Source organism: Rana temporaria, chromosome 11, assembly GCF_905171775.1.
Source record: "Rana temporaria chromosome 11, aRanTem1.1, whole genome shotgun sequence".
Taxonomy (NCBI): domain Eukaryota; kingdom Metazoa; phylum Chordata; class Amphibia; order Anura; family Ranidae; genus Rana; species Rana temporaria.
Window position 1 is genome coordinate 55,335,375 of NC_053499.1, and position 20,882 is coordinate 55,356,256.

A 20,882-nucleotide genomic window follows, 5' to 3' on the forward strand; every position below is an offset into this window, starting at 1 on the left:
AAGTGTAAATGTCCAAATTGGGCCCAATTAACCACTTTTCCTTCCTGGTGTCATATGACTCGTTAGTCTTACAAGGTTTCAGGTGTGAATGGGGAGCAGGTGTGTTAAATTTGGTGTTGCCGCTCTCACTCTCTCATACTGGTCACTTGGAAGTTCAACATGGTACCTCATGGCAAACAACTCTTTGAGGGGCTGATAAAATAATTGTTGCTCTACATAAAGATGACCTAGTAAATTGCCAAGACCCTGAAACTGAGCTGCAGCACAGTGGCCAAGACCATACAGTGGTTTACCAGGACAGGTTCTACTCAGAACAGGCCTCGCCATAGTCTACCAAAGAAGTTGAGTGCACATGCTCAGAATCATATCCAGAGGTCGTCTTTGGGAAATAGACAAATTAGTGCTGTCAGAATTGCTGCAGAGGGTTAAGGGGTGGTGGTGGTGGTGGTGGTGGTGGGGTCAGGCTGTCAGAGCTTAGATCATACGCCGCACACTGCATCAAACTGATCTGCATGGCTGTTGTCCCAGCACTTCTAAAGATGATGCACAAGAAAGCCTGCAAACAGTTTGCTGAAGACAAACAGACAAAGGACATGGATTACTGGAACCTTGTCCTGTGGTCTGATGAGACCAAGATAAACGTATTTGGTTCAGATGGTGTCAAGCGTGTGTGGCCGCAACCAGGTGAGGAGTACAAAGACAAGTGTGTCTTGCCTACAGTCAAGCATGGTGGTGGGAGTGTCATGGTCTGGGGCTGCATAAGTGCTGCTGGCACTGGGGAGCTACAGTTCATTGAGAGAACCATGAATGCCAACATTGTACTGTGACATACTGAAGCGGAGCATGATCCCTCTCCTTTCGGAGACTGGGCCGCAGGGCATTATTCCAACATAACGACCCCAAACACCTCCACTGCCTTGCTAAAGAAGCTGAGGGTAAAGGTGATGGACTGGCCAAGCATGTCTCCAGACCTAAACCCTATTGAGCATCTGTGGGGCATCCTCAAATGGAAAGTGGAGGAGCACAAGGTCTCTAACATCCACCAGCTCTGTGATGTCATCATGGAGGAGTGGAAGAGGACTCCAGTGGCAACCTGTGAAGCTCTGGGGAACTCCAAGCCCAAGAGGGTTAAGGCAGTGCTGGAAAATAATGGTGGCCACACCAAATATTGACACTTTGGGCCCAATTTGGGCATTTTCACTTAGTGGTTTAGACATTAATGCCTGGCTGAGTTATTTTGAGGGGATAGCAAATTTACACTGTTATACAAGCTGTACACTCACTACTTTACATTGTAGCAAAGTGTAATTTCTTCAGTGTTGTCACATGAAAAGATATAATAAAATATTTACAAAAATAAATACAAATCTTTTTTGAGATACTGTACAATATCTATTTAAAGTGCAGTGTAAATTGACAGTGCTTAATAAGTACCTGTAATAATAATAAAATATACAGACACAACACACACACACGTTAAACTAGATGAACCAGTGTCTTTATTCAACCTTACCAAGTATGTAACTATGTAAGAATTTTAAGGAAACAGGAAGAAACAATTGGGAACTAAAACTAAGAAAATTTATAAAATTTTTGTTTTTTTAATTTAGTTTCATTTTAACTGGCACCACTCAACTGAAAGGAAAAATAGCACTGCTCCAAAGGGCACCAGGACGCTCCTCAGTCTATCATAGAGAGGCCAGCAATTCAACACTGAAAATGTATTTCAGCTACTTATATATCTTGTTCTTTCAATCACTAACCTTTACACAGGGCCGATCCTAGGCAGGGTGCACGGGGTGCTCCGCACCCCGGCGCCGCAGAGGTGGGGGCGCCAAAGCTCCAAAGTGCTCCCCTCCTTCCTCCTTGTCTGTGTCCAGAGGTGGAGTGCATGTAGCGGGTGCTGTGGTTCCCCATCCCGCTTGCTCTCTCCGCTGGCAACTGACAAGAGCGCATACCTCCCGATGTCCCCGGACTCCGGGCTGGGTACCACAGTGGAGCCTAGTACTGGAACATGTTCCTGTACTAGGCTCTACTAATTAATTCTGTCCGGTGTGCATGGAGCAGTCTCCTGTCTGCCCTTCCCCCTCTGCGTGTGTCGGCTCTTTTGCCATAGGCGGTGTGATGAGAGGCTTCTGGGTTGGCCGGAGCTGCTGCCAATTATCCCGTGCACACCCAGAAATGCTCTCCGAGTGCCACCCTCCAAGTAACCAAAGATGCCACGTATGCCCCGCCCCCTGTAATATGCTTCTGCTCCCAGCACGCCCAAGCTGCATGGATCTATTGGACAAGTACTGATCTATGGGGACACCTGATGTGGGGGGCTCTGATGGGGACACCTGCTGTGCGGGGGCTCTGATGGGGGACTCTGATGGGGGATACTAATGAAGACTTCTTAGGGGAGCATCTCTATGTTTGATCGTGGCCATAGAAACATGTGTAAAGGGGAGGAGTTAGTAAGATGACCATGCCCATGAGGGGGCGCCGGAAATATTTCTGCACCAAGGCGTCTGTGACCCTAGGATCGGCCCTGCCTTTACATATTGATTTATGATCTACAGCGATAATACAATGCTGTGTGTATTGTGATGAAGGAGCTTGCCTGCCTCTGTGAACTTTGGAGCCATCATTAGTATAAGTTGGTAAATCCGCCCTTTTAATCAAGGTCTGTTGGCAGTATATACTAAAGTGCCGAAAGCTCCTTACTTGTTAATTAATATGAGGTATTGCATAACACTCCTTTCTTTGTAAATTGGGTTGAACTTCCATACCGGCAAGATTGTTTGCAATAATTAAAATAATAGAATTTTTTGTGGTAAAAAAAAGTCTTTTCATGTTATAGCTAGCTAGCTTATAGCAAGTTATAGGAAACAGGTGCAATTTGTGAAAGTATCTATTTAGTTAAAAAAAAAATGCAAACCCCACTGCAAAATGTATTTTATTTATGTATACACAGTAAATCTTACAGACACAGTGTGATGACATACTTGTAAGGCTTTGTGCCAGCGCCATCATGTGGACAAAAAGGCTCAGTGCTCTTCTGGCTGTAACGTGCCTAAGATTGTAGATAAGATCCGCATGTTTCCCAACCTTCTTGTGCTGACTAGTAAGTTGGACGCATCTGTGGCCTACAGAATTGACAGGCAGATTCTATTTCCTGGCTGTCAAATCATAGGTCATAGACCCGTGCACTCTGTTATTGGGAAATGATGTGGCCGCTTAGGGTAAATTTGCTAAAATAAGGTAACAACAACATACAGTGTAAATTGCATGCACATCGAGAAGGAAAATTTGAAATCTGATTTTTTTTTTACCTATAGAAATCATTTACATTTACTTTTTAATGTGAGTTACTAACACAAACTGATATTGAAACTACAGTATATTCCAATTCACCTGAAAACAGTTATCATTATTTTTTTTATTTAATCTTCTCTCTGTATTTTTAAAGGTGTGTTTTTTGTCTCTTCCAGGTGGCAATCCAACCATAACAGCTGTCTTGGCACAATCATACATGAAGTGGATACAGTTTGATTTAGTAAAATGTGAAGTGAAGAAATGTGAGAATGTTAAACATCCAATCATTTGCAAGATATGATTTATTTTTGTTAAATTGTTAAGTTTTTTAATTGGACTTGACTAAAAAATTTAAGAATAACTAAACCCTCCAATCCTTTACAGTCAAGTAAGCTGCCATCTTAGCTTCTGTTTGGTCTGCAGTTGCCATGGTGCTGCACATGTGATCAGTAACGACATCAGTCATTTGATGGCAGTTAGATTGAGAGCAAAAGCAACTGTGATAGTTATCATTCCCAACATGCCTAGGATTGCCACCTGTCCAGGATTCACCCGGACAGTGTGGGTTTTCAATCAGCCCACCTGAAAACTGGATACATTGTTCAGACAGGAATGTGGCTCAAAACATGGCCTTACAGGAGGGTGAGGTGGCACTATGTGCACCACGTTACTATTCTCTTTGGGGCGCCCAAAGGTGTCTCAGGTCTGTTACAATCCTATAGTATATACTAAAAAATAAATAAATTACTGTGCACCTCTAAAATGTTCGGGTTTGGCTTGACGAAAAAGTGGCAACCCTAGACATTCCTTAAATGTAACTTTTCTGAGAAACAGTTAAATTGATAGATTTATGGGCCAGATTCTCGTATAACTGCGGCGGCGTAACGTATCTCCTTTACGTTACACCGCCGCAAGTTTTACGGGCAAGTGCTTGATTCACAAAGCACTTGCCTGTAAACTTGCGGCGGCGTAGCGTAAAGTCCACCGGCACAAGCCCGCCTAATTCAAATGATCCATGTAGGGGGCGTGGATCATTTAAATTAGGCGTGTTCCCGCGCCGTTCTTACTGCGCATGCTCCGTCTCTAATTTTCCTGCCGTGCATTGCGCGAAATTACGCCGCAAGTACGTCATTGGTTTCAACGTTAACGTAAATGGCGTCCAGCGCCATTCACGGACGACTTACGCAAATGGCGTAACATTTTCAAATTGCGACGCGGGAACGACGGCCATACTTAACATTGAGTATGCCACCTAGGGGGCATGTTTATCTTTACGCCGCGTAACTCTTACGGAAACTACGTAAAATCACTACGACAGGCTATCGTACGTTCGTGAATCAGCGTAACTAGGCATTTGCATATTCTACGCCGACCGCAATGGAAGCGCTACCTAGTGGTCAGCGTAGATATTGCACCCTAAGATACAACGGCGCTGGCCGTCGTATCTTAGGCATGTTTAAGTGTATCTCAGTTTGAGAATACACTTAAACATACGACGGCCTTAGATTCGGACTTACGTCGGAGTATCTGCTGATACGCCGGCGTAATTCTATGTGAATCTGGCCCTAAGTTCTAAAGCTGAACTCCAGCTAACAATCAAGCTTGTTAAGCAGTTAAGGTGGCCATAGATGGATTCAAATTTGGCCCGTTCAGTAAGAACTGGATGACTTTTAATCCATGTGTGGCAAGTCAATCTACCGATCGGTTTCTGTTCAACTGCCCTGTTAGATAAAACTCCCTCGATTAGCAGCAGCAGCCAATGACTGCAGCGCTGATTTGTGTATTCTGACAGCGGGACAGTCTCCTCACTGTCAGAATACAATAACACAGTGGGGAGGATTCCTCCATTCATCTTGAACGTTCAACCTGCTGGCTGAACAAAAAGAAAAAACTGAACCCTGCATGGCCAGCTTTAAAGCAACTGTTTTTTTCCCTTTTAGGATAAAGAAAGCACCTCCTTCAGTGGTAAATGATTTGTCTCAACCCTCTAACTGGTAATTTTGCGGGACAGCTTGGTCTGTTAAAGTGGTTGTAAACCCATTACAACCACTTTAACCTACAGGTAAGCCTATATTAAGGCTTACCTGTAGGTGCAACAAATATCTCCCAAATCTACAAGGTTTAGGAGATATTTGCAGAAATAGCGGCATCGATGTCTACGGCGCATGCGCCGTAGACATCGGTCGCAGACGCACTGAGCGTGCCGGCAATTTAGTTAGTGGCGGCACCCGCTCGCATGCGTGGCAGTGACGTCATCGCTGCTCCGGCCAGTCACAGCACCGGAGCAGCGATACCCGGAAGTCACTCCGGGTATTATTGGGACGACGGAGGAGGTGACCGAGGACCGCTGCGGGGGCTTCGATCTCAGATAAGTAATTCATAATGAGCTAGTATGCTATTCATACTAGCTCATTATGGCTTTGTCTTGCGGGGTGTTTTTTCAGAGAGGGTTTACTTCCTCTTTAAGGGATGTTGAAAAATTACAGATTTAATGGCTGTATCACCAGGTGAAAATAAAAAGGGAAAAATCCTAAAAAATGAATGCAGTCACCTCTAAGGCCTCGTACACACGACCGTTTTCCTTGACAGAATCCATCAAGAACTTGGTGGCAGAGCTTTTTTTGCCAAGGAAAACGGTCGTGTGTATGTTTTTCATCGAGAAAACCGTCGAGGAACTCGATGAGAAAAAAAGGGAACAAGTTCTCTTTTTCCTCGACGGGAGTCTCAATTTCCTCGTCGGGCTGGTTTTCGACGAGAAACACGATCATGTGTATGCTAAGAAACCCGCGCATGCTCAGAATAAAGTATGAGACGGGAGCGCACCTTCGGTAAAAGTAGCCTCTGTAATGGAGATAGCACATTTGTCACGCTGTAACAGACTGAAAAGTGCAAATCGTCTCTCACCGAACTTTTACTTAACACGCAGTAACATGAGATTAGCAAAAGCAGCGCCATGGGTTGTGCCAGTGGAATCGAACTTCCCCTGCCGTTGTATGTGTTGTACGTCACCGCGTTTGAGAACGAGGAGATTTGGTCTTGACAGTATGTACGCAAAGAAAGCTTGTCAAGTTTCTCCACAAGCCTAACAAGGAACTCGTCGAGGAAAACGATGTTTAATTTACGACGAGTTCCTCGGTCCTGTGTACGAGGCCTAAGATTTGGTAAGGTGTGATATATAAAATATTTGCTTTTGGGTTTCATATTGCTCAAATTTATATGTAACTTGTTAAAATGCATTTTTTGTTTAATCCCTTTTGACCTGCTAGAAGCTTTTTAGTGTCATGCCGCGTACAGACGGTCGTTTTTTGTGATGAAAAAAAACGACGTTTTAAATCATGAAATAAAACGACGTTTTAAATCATGAAATAAAACTACGTTTTTTAAACATCATTTTCAAAAACGACGTTGCCTACACACCATCGTTTTTTCACAATGCTCTAGCAAAGCGAGGTTACGTTTCACCACTTTTTTCTATTGAAGCTCACTTCATAACTAGCTTCTGGGCATGCGCGGGTTTAAAAACGTCGTTTTAAACGTCGTTTTTTGCTACACACGGTCAATTTCCGTGAAACAAAAAACGGCGTTTTGAAAAACGACACAAAAAATTCGAGCATGTTCGAATTTTTTTTTGTCGTTTTTCAGAAGACATAAAATGACGTTTTCCCCCACACACGATCATTTTAAATGACGTTTTCAAAAACGTCGTTTTTTTTCATCACAAAAAACGACCGTCTGTACGCGGCATCAGGAGACAGCTGGAGATAGCAGTGATATGAGGACCTGACTTGGCTTAGGAGCTCTTGGTTTATGAGTAGTTGTCTCCCCTAGCCAGTGATATATGTGCGTCTGTTATGTATTTCTTCTTATCATTATTATCATTATATTTATAAACATATTAGAAGTAACTTATTAGATATATTGAAAAATTTGCAATGAAATACATAACAAATTGTATTGAAGTAGTTGCATCAACTTGCTGATTTTTCATATCTGGAAGCTCTATAGATGTCCACCACAAATAACAGCATCTCCACCGGAATACTATCTCCACCTTCCACATGGAGTTGCTGTTACAAGTCATGAGCATCAGTGTTCACAGGAGGGTTGAGAATCATTCTTGTACATTATCCTCTTCTGACCTGTGAAAACAAGAACAAGGGGCATCAGAAATAAGGCAAACATAATTACACAATTTCCACATTTTTCAACACATCAAAATAAACACGTGGCTAAAAAATACAAAGGCGACTACACATTTGTACTGCTTGTATGTTTTACCACCTACACATCGTGTCCCTGTAGGTAGGGAGAGCTGGAGAGCTTGTGCTTTACAATGACAACAGAATTGCTGGCTGCTTCACCAGATTAAAATAGAAGAAAGAAAGCCTTAAAGCGGGAGTTCACCCATAAAAAAAATGTTACCCTTAGATTGATGCTCATTTTGTAGGGGAATCGGCTAGTTGTTTTAAAATCGAAGCAGTACTTACCGTTGTAGAGAGCGATCTTCTCCGCCGCTTCCGGGTATGGTCTTCGGGACTGGGCGTTCCTATTTTGATTTTGATTGACAGTCTTCCGACGCGCTTCCGACGGTCGCATCCATCGCGTCACGAGTAGCCGAAAGAAGCCGAACGTCGGTGCGGCTCTATACTGCGCACCGACGTTCGGCTACTTTCGGAAAATCGTGACGCGATGGATGTGACCGTCGGAAGCCTGTCGGAAGACTGTCAATCAAAATAGGAACGCCCAGTCCCGCAGCCCATACCCGGAAGCGGCGGAGAAGATCGCTCTCTACAACGGTAAGTACAGCTTCGATTTTAAAACAACTAGCCGATTCCCCTAGACAAAATGAGCATCAATCTAAGGTTAAAAAACGTTATTTCCGGGTGAACCTCCACTTTAAAAAGAAACATAGCCCAGCAGTGGTAGATGAACAAATCCTAATACTTAACCCTTTGTTTGCATACCTTCCTCTCTTACATCAGGATTGTATGAGCTGAATACCATAATTAATTTTTCTAACCCAGAGGCAATCTATCCTTTCCAGTTTTTTTAATTTCCAGCAGCACCGCCTGCTGGCGAAATCTGAAACTGCAAAACTGATCTGACACGCATGTGCTTCATGCTGGTCCAGGTCTGTGACTAAGGCCTCGTACACACAACCGTTTTCCTCGACAGAATCCATCAAGAAACTTGGTGGCAGAGCTTTTTTGCCGAGGAAACCGGTCGTGTGTATGTTTTTCATCGAGGAAACTGTCGAGGAACTCAACGAGAAAAAAAGAGAACACGTTTTCTTTTTCCTCGACGGGAGTCTCAATTTCCTCGTCGTGTTCCTCGTCGGGCTGGTTTTCGACGAGAAACACGATCGTGTGTATGCTAAGAAACCCGTTTGTAATGGAGATAACACATTTTTCAAGCTGTAACAGTCTGAAAAGTGCAAATCGTCTCTTACCAAACTTTTACTTAACACACAAACACATGAGATTAGCAAATGCAGCCCCAAGGGTTGTGCCAGTGGAATCGAACTTCCCCTGCCGTCGTATGTGTTGTACGTCACCGCGTTTGAGAACAAGGAAATTTGGTCTTGACAGTGTGTACGCAAAGCAAGCTTGTCAAGTTTCTCGACAAGCCTAACAAGGAACTCGTCGAGGAAGACGATGTTTCAATTACGATAAGTTCCTCGGTCGTATGTACAAGGCCTAAGGCTGGCCATATATTATACAATTTTCTTATTAAATTTTCCTTTAGATTTACCAAAACCATATAATATCAGGTTAAACCAAAACACTTTCAATGTGTATGCAATCAGGCAGGGCCTCATAGTTGAAGGTAAGTCTAAAGGAAATTGAATAGGAAAATTGTATAGTGTATGGCCAGCCTAAGCCATCTTAAACCGGACACCTTAATCTGTAAAGCAAGGTGGCATGCACCATTGTTTTGGTCAGTGACAAATAAAGCAATATGACTAAATAAATGGTATTGAGCTATACACAGCATGAGAAATGCACATTAATAATAGTAGAGTTCTGAGCTTCATTATGTTAAAAATATGCATGTGGAAAATGCTTCAGGTTACTTAAACTACTGAAATCTGCATTTTCAGAAGGAGGCCAGTAAAAGCAATAGATTTGAGTCAAATAATAAGATCAGTATCTTGAATCTTCTATATATGTCAATAAATATGCATTAAGAATGGTGAGCAGTAATGACCTTCATCTTTTATCAGTGCCAGATTTCTGTATAGCCAACATGGCTGTCACGCAGCCACCCACACATCATGTTACTACCATCTCAGTGACATATTCCTGTTTATAATAAAGGATTTCAGATTGCCTGCCATAGCACTACAAGTGGGTAATCATCTTGCTGCCCCTGCCCAGAAGGTGCATTTTTAATGACTGTGCTTACAGTCCGCTCTCATTGTGTCCATATACCTAGAAATGCCCTTCTAGCAGATTCAAGCAAGAGTTTGCCCTTCTCTTCTGGTTATGTGTTTTAGTGAACTGATGTAGGAGTGAGCAGCCTGTTTTTTTTTCAGGCTCCCTCTGTACCCAGTTACCCAGCTTCTTTGTGCCTTGTGTAACTGTGACATCTGATGCTAAGGCTAGGCAATTGATTGGGGTAGGTGGAGGCAGCCAAGACTGTTCCACCCATGAGGCCAAGTGGGATGGTTGTCTTAGGCAGTGCTCATGGTGGCACAGTGGGGGGGGGGGTTGACACTGAGGCCTGGTAAAACGACAAGCACAGCTTTACTGGCCTGCCACAGAGGCAGTGGCAGCAGCTGAGCATCTTTATTGGCGCAGAGACTGTTTAAAGTACACTGAGCACAGTGCGGCCGGCCATTGCCCCTGCCTGGCACAGTGGCTGGGCAGCAAAGTCTGCTCAATGTCACCGAGCCTGCACTTTTAACTGGCTCAGTGTCCCTGAGCTGACTGTTTCTGTGTGTGTATGGGCACCATCTTTGCCACACAAGAGGCTTGTTAGGGGCAGTAAAAATGGCCGCCCTCAGTGGCATCCACCCTTGGCCATGAAGGCAGTAAAAGTCTTTTGTCCTAAGGGACAGGAATCAGAACATCTTTGATACTTCTTTATATTTTTTTTTACATTTTGTGTAATATATCTTCCACATTTTTTTTATATAGCATGTTTGATACAACTAATACTACATGCATATTATATGTAGGTTTTATTATTTACGCTCTTGTGGATTAAAAACATACTGGGGGTTATTTATAAAAGGCAAATACACTTTGCACTACAAGTGCACCTGAAATTGCACTGAAGGGGCACTTGAAAGTGCAGTCGCTGTAGATCCGAGGGGGACATGCAAGGAAAATTAAAAAAAAAACAGCATTTTAGCTTGCACATGATTGTATGATAAAATCAGCAGAGCTTCCCCTCATTTCAGATCTGCCCCTCAGATTTACAGATTGCACTTTCAAGTGCACTTTCAGTGCAATTCCAAGTGTACTTTGCACTTGTAGTTTGCACTTGTAGTGCAAAGTAGATTTGCCTTTCGTAAATAACCCCCAATGATTATTGGGGGGGGGGGGAAGAAACGTAGAAACATCAAACCAACAAAAAATATAGAAGCCAGGTACTAACCCTTAAAAATTCTGGCGGAGGAAAGCCATAAACTGGTATAATATATATTGATCCTCAAAATGAAACCAAGCTGGTTGCAATGGCAAACAATGGTTGAAGAATAAACACTTTTATCTGGTTGCTGTAGGACACTACATACAGTTCTTATCTGATGAGGCCCTACTAGCTCATGTTACAAGTTCCTTATGCAGACTTTGCAATGTTTTAAAAGATAACTAAGCACCTGACAGTCACTACGTGTGGAGAGGCCCCAATGAGCGTTTTTCTGAAGTCACGGCTTTTTCGCCTTCGCTTTAAGAAGTTAGTTGAGACCTCATGTCAAAATATATTTCTTGACTGTTAGAAGAAACCTGTCTGTGACTTACACAAGATTTTCTGAAGCCTCGTACACACGACCGAGGAACTCGACGGGCGAAACACATCGTTTTCCTCGTCGAGTTCCTTGTTAGGCTGTCGAGAAACTCGACAAGCCAATTTTCTCCATTCCCATGGAGGAAATAGAGAACATGATCTCTTTTTGGCTCGTCGAGTTTCTCGACAGTTTCCTCGACCAAAATGTACACACGACCGGTTTCCTCGGCAAAAAAATATCTCCCAGCAAGAAACTTGCTGTTTTTTGCAGAGAAACTCGGTCGTGTGTACAAGGCCTGAGACTTTTTATATATTGAAGTTTTCTCCCTTTTCAATAAAAAATTATTTCTGCCAGGATGCTATTTTATTTGTGTACTTCTTATACTGTACAGTACAGTATATTCCTTGCATGGTGAGTAAGACCCCTTTCACACTGGGGCGGGAGGCGCGGTGGCGGTATAGCGCGGCTAAAAATAGCAGCGATATACCTTCGGATTTGCCGCGGGATTTCGGCTGCTAGCGGTGCGGTATTAACCCCCGCTAGCTGCCAATAAAGGGTTAATACCGCCCGCAATGCGCCTCTGCAGAGGCGCATTGCAGGCGGTATTGCCGCGGTTTCCCATTGTTTTAAATGGGAAGGAGCGGTGAAGGAGCGGTATACACGCCGCTCCTCTCACCGCTCCAAAGATGCTGCTGGCAGGAGATTTTTTTCTCTCCCGCCAGCGTATCGCCTCAGTGTGAAAGCCCTCTGCCTTTCACATTGAGTATGCAGTGCAGGAGTTTTTCAGGCGATATAAGAGCGCTATTTTTAACGCTGTACCGCCTGAAAAACTCCTTAGTGTAAAAGGGGTCTTATGCAAAACCTTTATTGCCTGAACATTATAACTTTTAAAGGAAAAGTCCTTTCTAAGTGCAGGCACTGCAGTGCACTTGCCATAACATTTGAAAGCTAGAGAACCATCCTCTGTACACCCCTCGTAAACTAGTTTCACATTGTTAATAAGATCTCCCCTGATATAAAGCTCCTCCATCCTTTCATTGGCTCGTCCAATGGTAGCCCATCATTAGACATTTAAAGCACCTTATTGGATATGGGAAGGGAGAGTTGTCAGGATCAGGGACTTATAGCTTAGGCTCAGAGGTTGTGTCAGATCTTAAAGCGGGGGTTCACCCTAAAAAAAAAAAAAAAAAATTCTACCATGCCATCCAGCATACTAGCGCGAGCTACAGTATGCCTTTATTTTATTTTTTTGCGCCGTACTCAGTTTAATCCCTTAGTTACGTTTCAGAGGCGTTCCTAGGCCGGCTATGGCGCGTCACGCTTCCCGAAAATAGCCGAAATAGGACTTGGCTCTTCACGGTGCCTGCGCAGTCAGCTCCTAGTCTGTGCGCAGGCGCCGTATATCGCCGTGAAGAGCCGAGTCCTACTCCGGCTATTTTCGGGAAGCGTGACGCACCATAGCCGGCCGTCAATCATGTTCCCCTCTGCATAGGAACGCCCATTCCCCGCGGGTGTCTGAAATTTAACTAGGGGATTAAACTGTGAGTACGGTGCAAAAAAAAAAATAAAGGCATACTTTAGCTGATGCTAGTATGCTGAATGGCAAGGTAGAAACTTGTTATTTAGGGTGCACCTCCGCTTTAAACTGGACTTATACTAAAGTCTAAAATGGCCAACAGGTTACCTTAAAGTGTAAGTAAACCCTCTTATCGTTTTCAGCCAAGGTAGCTGCCATCTTTGCCTCTGTTTAATCTACAACTGCCATGATGCTGCACATGTGATCAGTTATGACACCAGCCACTGGATGGTTTGACAGTTTAGTTGAGAGCACAACCAATGGGAGTGTTACATTACTGGCACGTGAATGAATTTTTTTGAAACTGGTAAATGGATGGGTTTACTTCCGCTTTAAAGTAAGCTTGTCACTCAATCAGGGCAAAGCAACAGGTTCTCTTGATAAGGCACTTCTTCTCCTGCTGATACCTTTGCCTTGCACCCTCACTGCTCCGGATAGATGAAGGCTTGTAAAATATACCCTGAACTTTGCGTACTGAAGAACATTTGACCTTTTCCCTTCCTTCCATGATGCATTGCTCAGCACCTGAGCGGCCAGATTGCCAGGCCCCAAAACTGACAAATAAGTGCAGGGAAAAGGTCATTAGCCTTGTGTACGGTCTGATACAGACCAACACTGAGCTTAAGGGCTCTGGCAGATAAACAAGGAGTGGGGGGAATCGGTATCGCAAGAGGAGGGGGTGGGGTATAAAATGTCACTTCGTTCTGAATAAGCACATAACAGGTTTATTTTAAAGTGACCAAAAAATAAATAAAAAATGACTTTGAACTGTTAAGGACATAATGATATTAATAATTTTCCTGTGTACATATAATGGGCATTGTGATGTCCATAAGACTTCTAAGGATGGGTGCAGCCACATTCTGACTTTCTGAAGAATTCTTGTGGTCATTTGATTATTTATACAGTAATTTTTTTTTTTTTTCAATTCTTTATTTCAAGAAGGTACACGGTTATACAGAAACATCAAGAATGTCGAACATACAATGGGTTATCTCTACTCATGATGCCACATGCCCAGTCAGCACAATGTTGTCAATAGGTAAACAATGAAGTAACAGGCAATGGGCCTCAAGGCCTAGGAAGTCTCTGTATCCCGCGCATATTTTTGACGGTTAACACCGTGTAATTTGTTGGTGAAAAGAAGATGCGTGGATTTCCTTATATGACAGCGTCGCGCACGTCGCCGCGTCATCATCGCAGCGACGGCGCGACACGTCACCGCGGTTGAATTCCACGCAGATTTGGATCCGATGGTGAGTACATGCCAACGGATCCAAATCCGCCAGAGGATTTATCCGCGGATACGGTCCGTGTGTACCAGGCCTTAGATGTGATGGCTGCATTCGTTTTTATTTTTTAGGCATTTTTTTCCTCCATTTCCTCTGGTGATCCAGGAAGTAACACACTTTCTTTCTTAACCACTTAAGACCCGGACCAAAATGCAGCTAAAGTACCAGGCCCCTTTTTGCAAATCGGGACTGCGTCGCTTTAACTGACAATTGCGCGGTCGTGCGACGTGGCTCCTAAACAAAATTGGCGTCCTTTTTTCCCCACAAATAGAGCTTTCTTTTGGTGGTATCACCTCTGCGTTTTTTTTTTTTTTTGCGCTATAAACAAAAATAGAGCGACAATTTTGAAAAAAATTCAATATTTTTTACTTTTTGCTATAATAAATATCCCCCAAAAATATATAAAAAAAAATATTTTCCTCAGTTTAGGCCGATACGTATTCTTCTACCTATTTTTGTTAAAAAAAATCGCAATAAGCATTTATCGGTTGGTTTGTGCAAAATTATAGCGTTTACAAAATAGGGGATAATTTTATTGCATTTTTATAATTTTTTTTTTTTACTACCAATTGGTGGCGATCAGCGATTTTTTTTCGTGACTGCGACATTATGGCGGACACTTCAGACAATTTTGACACATTTTTGGGACCATTGTCATTTTCACAGCAAAAAATGCATTGTTTATTGTGAAAATGACAATTGCAGTTTGGGAGTTAACCACAGGGGGCGCTGATGGGGTTTTTTGTGACCTGAAGTGTGTTTACAACTGTAGGGGGGTGTGGCTGTAGGTGTGACGTCATCGATTGTGTCCCCCTATAAAAGGGATCACACGATCGATGCAGCCGCCACAGTGAAGAACGGGGAAGCCGTGTTTACACACGGCTCTCCCCGTTCTTCAGCTCCGGGGAGCGATCGTGGGACTCCAGCGGCGATCGGGTCCGCGAGTCCCGCGGTCCCGGAGCTTCGGACCACAGCTGGGTACTAGTACAGGACGTACCTGTACGTGGATGTGCCCAGCCGTGCCATTCTGCCGACATATATGTGCAGGAGGCGGTCCTTAAAGCGGGAGTTCAACCATTTTTTTTTTTTTCCCTTAGCTTCCTGCTCGTTCGGTCTAGGGGAATCGGCTATTTGTATTAAAATATGAGCAGTACTTACCCGTTTTCGAGCTGCATCTTCTTCCGTCGCTTCCGGGTATGGGTCTTCGGGAGCGGGCGTTCCTTCTTGATTGACAGTCTTCCGAGAGGCTTCCGACGGTCGCATCCATCGCGTCACTCGTAGCCGAAAGAAGCCGAACGTCGGTGCGGCTCTATACTGCGCCTGCGCACCGACGTTCGGCTTCTTTCGGAAAATCGTGACGCGATGGATGCGAACGTCGGAAGCCTCTCGGAAGACTGTCAATCAAGAAGGAACGCCCATTCCCGCAGCCCATACCCGGAAGTGGCGGAGAAGATGCATCTCGAAAACAGGTAAGTACTGCTCATATTTTAATACAAATAGCCGATTCCCCTAGACAAAACGAGCAGGAAGCTAAGGGGAAAATGTGTAGGGTATGGGTGAACCTCCGCTTTAAGTGGTTAAACTGGCCATAGATGGATTGAAATTTGGGACCGGATGAATTTTCATTCATGTGTGAAGTCGATTGTCAGTTTGACTTCTGTTGAACAGGAATGTTGGAAAACATTTCTCAATCAGCGGCTATGGCCAATTGGCTGCAATCACTGATCAGCAGAAAAGCCTGCTGCCAGTATACAATGTCCCAGCAAAGGGAATTCCTCCAACCACCTCGTTTATGTGGATGGAGGAACCTGTTCCATTTTTTTTGTTCAGCCTACTGGCTGAATGAATAATTTTTTTTTTTTATATATATGGCGAGCTTGATTCCGAGCATGCGTGTTTGTACTTTCAACTTTCGTGTGAGGGATTTGTTTACTGACCATCAGAAAATCTGACGACAAGTCGTTACCTGACGAAAATTTACTAGCCTATTATCCAACATTTGTTGGCCGAAAATTGGACAACAATTGTCAAAAGGAGCGTGCTAACGGTCAGATCTTAGGGCAACAGTCTGTCAACAGACAATCCCCTACCAACAATCGTACTGTGTACGAGGCTTAAAGTGGAGGTTCACCCAAAAAATAAATTTTTAACATTAGATTGGGCCTAATTACGGGAAGCAGAATCGGGTGTTTTGTTTAAAATCAATGGAGTACTTACCATTTTAGAGATAGATGTTCTCCGTGGCTTCCGGGTATGGGCTGCGGGACTGGGCGTTCCTATTTGATTGACAGCCCTCCGACCGTCGCATACAGCGCGTCACCAGTTTCCGAAAGAAGCCGAACGTCGGTGCGCAGGCGCCGTATAGAGCCGCACCGACGTTCGGCAACTCGTGACGCGCTGTATGCGACCGTCGGAAAGGCTGCCAATCAAATAGGAACGCCCAGTCCCGAAGACCATACCCGGAAGCGGCAGAGAACATCTATCTCTAAAACGGTAAGTACTGCATTGATTTAAAAAAAAACACCCGATTCTGCTTCCCGTAATTAGCCTCAATCTAATGTTAAATTTTTTTTTCGGGTGAACCCCTGCTTTAAGCCTAGCAGATTTAGATGGACTTGACTAACAAATTGAAATGAACACCAGCTAACACTTTACAAGAAGTTAGAGCCGGTTCACATAGGGGCGGCACGACTTTGGGGGCGACTTGGCAAGGCGATCTCAAGGCGACTTCAGAGGCGACTTGCAAAATGACTTCTGTATTGAAGTCAATGCAAGTCGCCCCGAGTTGCCCCCAAAGTCGTACAGGAACCTTTTTCTAAGTCGGAGCGACTGGAGTCGCTCCTATCAGAACGGTTTCATTGAACAGAGCGGAGCGCACTTGTCAATCGGCTAAGTCGCCTTTGTGAACCGGCTCTTACAGAAAACAGTTTTTTTTTTCTCGTTTTGGGATAAAGGTTTTACATACATGAAAGAAAACTGACTATTGTAAGCGATACTCTTTAGTGGTAAATGGTTTATCTCAACTCTCTAACTGCTACTTTGTTGGGACAGCTTGATCTGCTAAAGTAAGTTGAAAAATAACAGACTTGCTGGCCGGATCTCTAGGTGAAAAGAAAGGGAAAAAAACCTAAAAAAAGAAAACAAATGCAGCTACCACATCTAAGAATTGGTGAGCTGCAATTTAATACATTTTAGGGTCTAATGCAGCTTTACATTTTAGTAAAACGTATTATCAGTTGGAAGCCGGTGATTACTGAACTTTTATAGCACTGCGCTCCTACTGGCCACACCCATGGGCATTACAAGGGTTGAAGTCCACCGGTGCCTCCTTACTGCATGTAGGCGATATATCATTTCACCACATTCAACTGACATTTCCTTGAAGCCTTCAGTGATTATTTCGGCCAGTTAGTAAGTGTGTAAACACAGCGCAGACTCCATATATGGAATTTCTACACAAAAGAACATTTTACAACACCTATTCATAGTGCTGTTCTCTAACCTTTGTCTGCCAAGGGTTACTTGTGGATATGTGTGCTCTAGTCTAGACCAGAGAGAAACTCGTGATTCAGGAAAGGGTAAAGTGAACCCCAATTTATAAAGATTTTCATTATAAATTACATAGGGCTAGATTCAGGTAGCCGGGCGCATTGTTACGGCGGCGTAGCGTATCGTATTTACGCTACGCCGCCGTAAATCAGAGAGGCAAGTGCTGTATTCACAAAGCACTTGCCTCCTAAGTTACGGCGGCGTAGCGTAAATGGGGCCGGCGTAAGCGCGCCTAATTCAAAAGAGTATGAGGGGGGCGTGTTTTATGTAAATGGGTGGTGACCCGACGTGATTGACATTTTTTACGAACGGCGCATGCGCCGTCCGTGTACATATCCCAGTGTGCATTGCTCCAAAGTACACCGCAAGGACGTATTGGTTTCGAAGTGAACGTAAATTACGTCCAGCCCCATTCGCGAACGACTTACGCAAACGACGTAAAAAATTCAAAATTCGACGCGGGAACGACGTCCATACTTAACATTGCGTACGCCTCATAGAAGCAGGAGCAACGTTACCCCGTAAAGCCTTACGCAAACGACGTAAAAAAATTCCGTCGGGCGCACGTACGTTTGAGAATCGGCGTATCTAGGTCATTTGCATATTCTACACCGAAAACGACGGAAGCGCCACCTAGCGGCCAGCGTAAATATGCACACAATTATATGCCGGCGTATTCAAGTTACGTCGGCGGAGGAAGCCTATTTTTTCAACGTATCTGCCTTTGAGAATCGACGTAAAGATACGACGGCGCAGATTTAAAATTACGGCGGCGTATCTGGAGATACGCTGGCGTATGTTGTTGCTGAATCTAGCCCATAGTATACATTATAGGCGTGATGCATCAACTTACTAAAAACTGGAGTCACCAAATCACCAATCAGATTCAAACCTGCCTTGAAAAATCAAATCTGGTGAGTTTCCAAAGCAGAAAAACTCTAGTGCTTAGTAAGATCACTGGATACATCCCACCCCATGTCATCTTGGGGTGGGATGAAGGAGAATTTTACAAATCAGAACTTGTCCCCACTACAGGTGATTTTCACGTCTTTTAAGTAAGAGACTTGGTCATACCTGGGCATTAAGGTGAAAAAACATCTATTACCGGCCCCCCAGCCCTCCTGTATTACTTACCTGAGTCCTGGAAAATCCTGCGTCAAGAACACGCTGGATCTTTGCCTAAACAGATTCCTCCATCCACATTATTCAAAGTGGATGGACGAATGTTTAATGGGCCTCCAGAAGATTTATGCCATAATGTGCTAGTATGGACCCCATGTTAGCACATTATGGCAGACTTACCTGTCAAACCAGCTCTGTGTTGTCACTTGTTCCAGTTGACCCTGGGCGCTTGTATCTTTGACTCTCTTTCTTCCAGGTTCGCTGTCTGAATGACCGGGTCGCAATGATGTCACTCCCATGAATGCACACAGGAGTCATTTTTATAACGACACAGAACACGTACTGTAAATTTGGTCTGAGCTGCACATGCACAGCTCAGATTACATTACCGCTAACAGGCCGAGAGATACATTTATGAAAGAAGAGACCCCCAAGGTCTCTTTTGTTATAAAAACCCTGCCTGTCAGTGCTTTTTAAATTGACACTAATAGCTAGATTCACATAGAGTTAGGTCGGCGTAGTTTATTAGTATCAGTAGATACGCCGACCTAACTCGGAATCTGTGCCGTCCTAAGTTTAAGTGTATTCTCAAACAGAGATACACTTAAACCTATCTAAGATACGACGGCTTGCGGTGCAATATTTAGGCTGGCCGCTAGGTGGCGCTACCATTGCGTTCGGCGTAGAATATGTAAATCACTAGATACGCCGATTCACGAACGTACGTCTGCCCGTCGCAGTAAAGATACGCCATTTACGTAAGGCATTTTCAGGCGTAAAGTTATTCCATCAAATAGCTGGACTAGTAATGTTAAGTATGGCCGCCGTTCCCGCGTAAAATTTTTAAAATTTTACATCGTTTGCGTAAGTCATCCGTGAATAGGGCTGGACGTAATTTACGTCCACGTCGAAACCAATACGTCCTTGCGGCGTACTTTGCCGCAATGCACACTGGGATATGTACACGGACGGCGCATGCACCGTTCTTAAAAAACGTCAATCACGTCGGGTCACAGTTAATCAACATAAAACACGCCCCCCACATCCTCATTTGAATTTGGCGCGCTTATGCCGGCCTATTCACGCTACGCCGCCGTAACTTAGCAGGCAAGTACTTTGTGAATACAGTACTTGCCTAGCTAACTTACGGCGGCGTAATGTAAATACGATACGCTATTTGAATCCACCTATAATACTGCTATAGATTCCATGTACACTGAGCATAAAAAATGTTTGTGCCCTAGGGGAGCATCAAAAAATTATTTTGATCTTCCTGATAAAACAGCTAACCACAGAATATCTATCTATCTATCCCATTTTATTATATGCCATGTAAGAACAGACATACTATTATTTTAGGCAAATTCACACAAATCTATTTCCATGTACACACCACCGTTTTTCATGACAAGAAAAATGCCATTTTTTAAATTGGTCGTGTCTAGGCTCCAGAGCATTTTTCTCGACGAGAAAAATGGCCGAATTTTTCTTCGAACCGGCTCTATTTTTTTCTAGACGTTTTTCACTTCGTTCTTTTTCACGTCGTGAAAAACGGTCTTGCGTACGCTTTAACGAGGGGGAAAAAACACGCATGCTCAGAGGCAAGTAATGAGATGGAGAAATTAGCAAAAGCTGCCCAAAGGGTGGCGCCATTCGAATGGAACTTCCCCTTTATAGTGCCGTTGTAGGTGTTGTACGTCACCGCGCTTTGCTCAAGCATTTTTTTTCACGAACGTGTGTATGCAAGGCAGGCTTGAGAGGAATCACGACAAATCATGTCGAGAAAAACGTTGTTTTTTGCATGACATGAAAAACGGTCGTGTGTGTGCGGCATTTCAATTCAGAGCATTAATGACTATGAATGATGACTTCTGATTGAATTGATTCTAGACACCCTGGGGATGATTTACTAAAGGCAAATAGACAAAGGCAAATTTTTCCAGAACTTAGTAAATAAGCAGAAGCTCTGCTCACTTTTATTATCCAATCATGTGCAAGCAAAAATGCTGTTTTTTTTTTCCTTGCACGTGATTGGGTACTTTTTGCAAAGCAAAGCTTTACTTCATTTACTAAGCTCTGGAGCAACTGCACT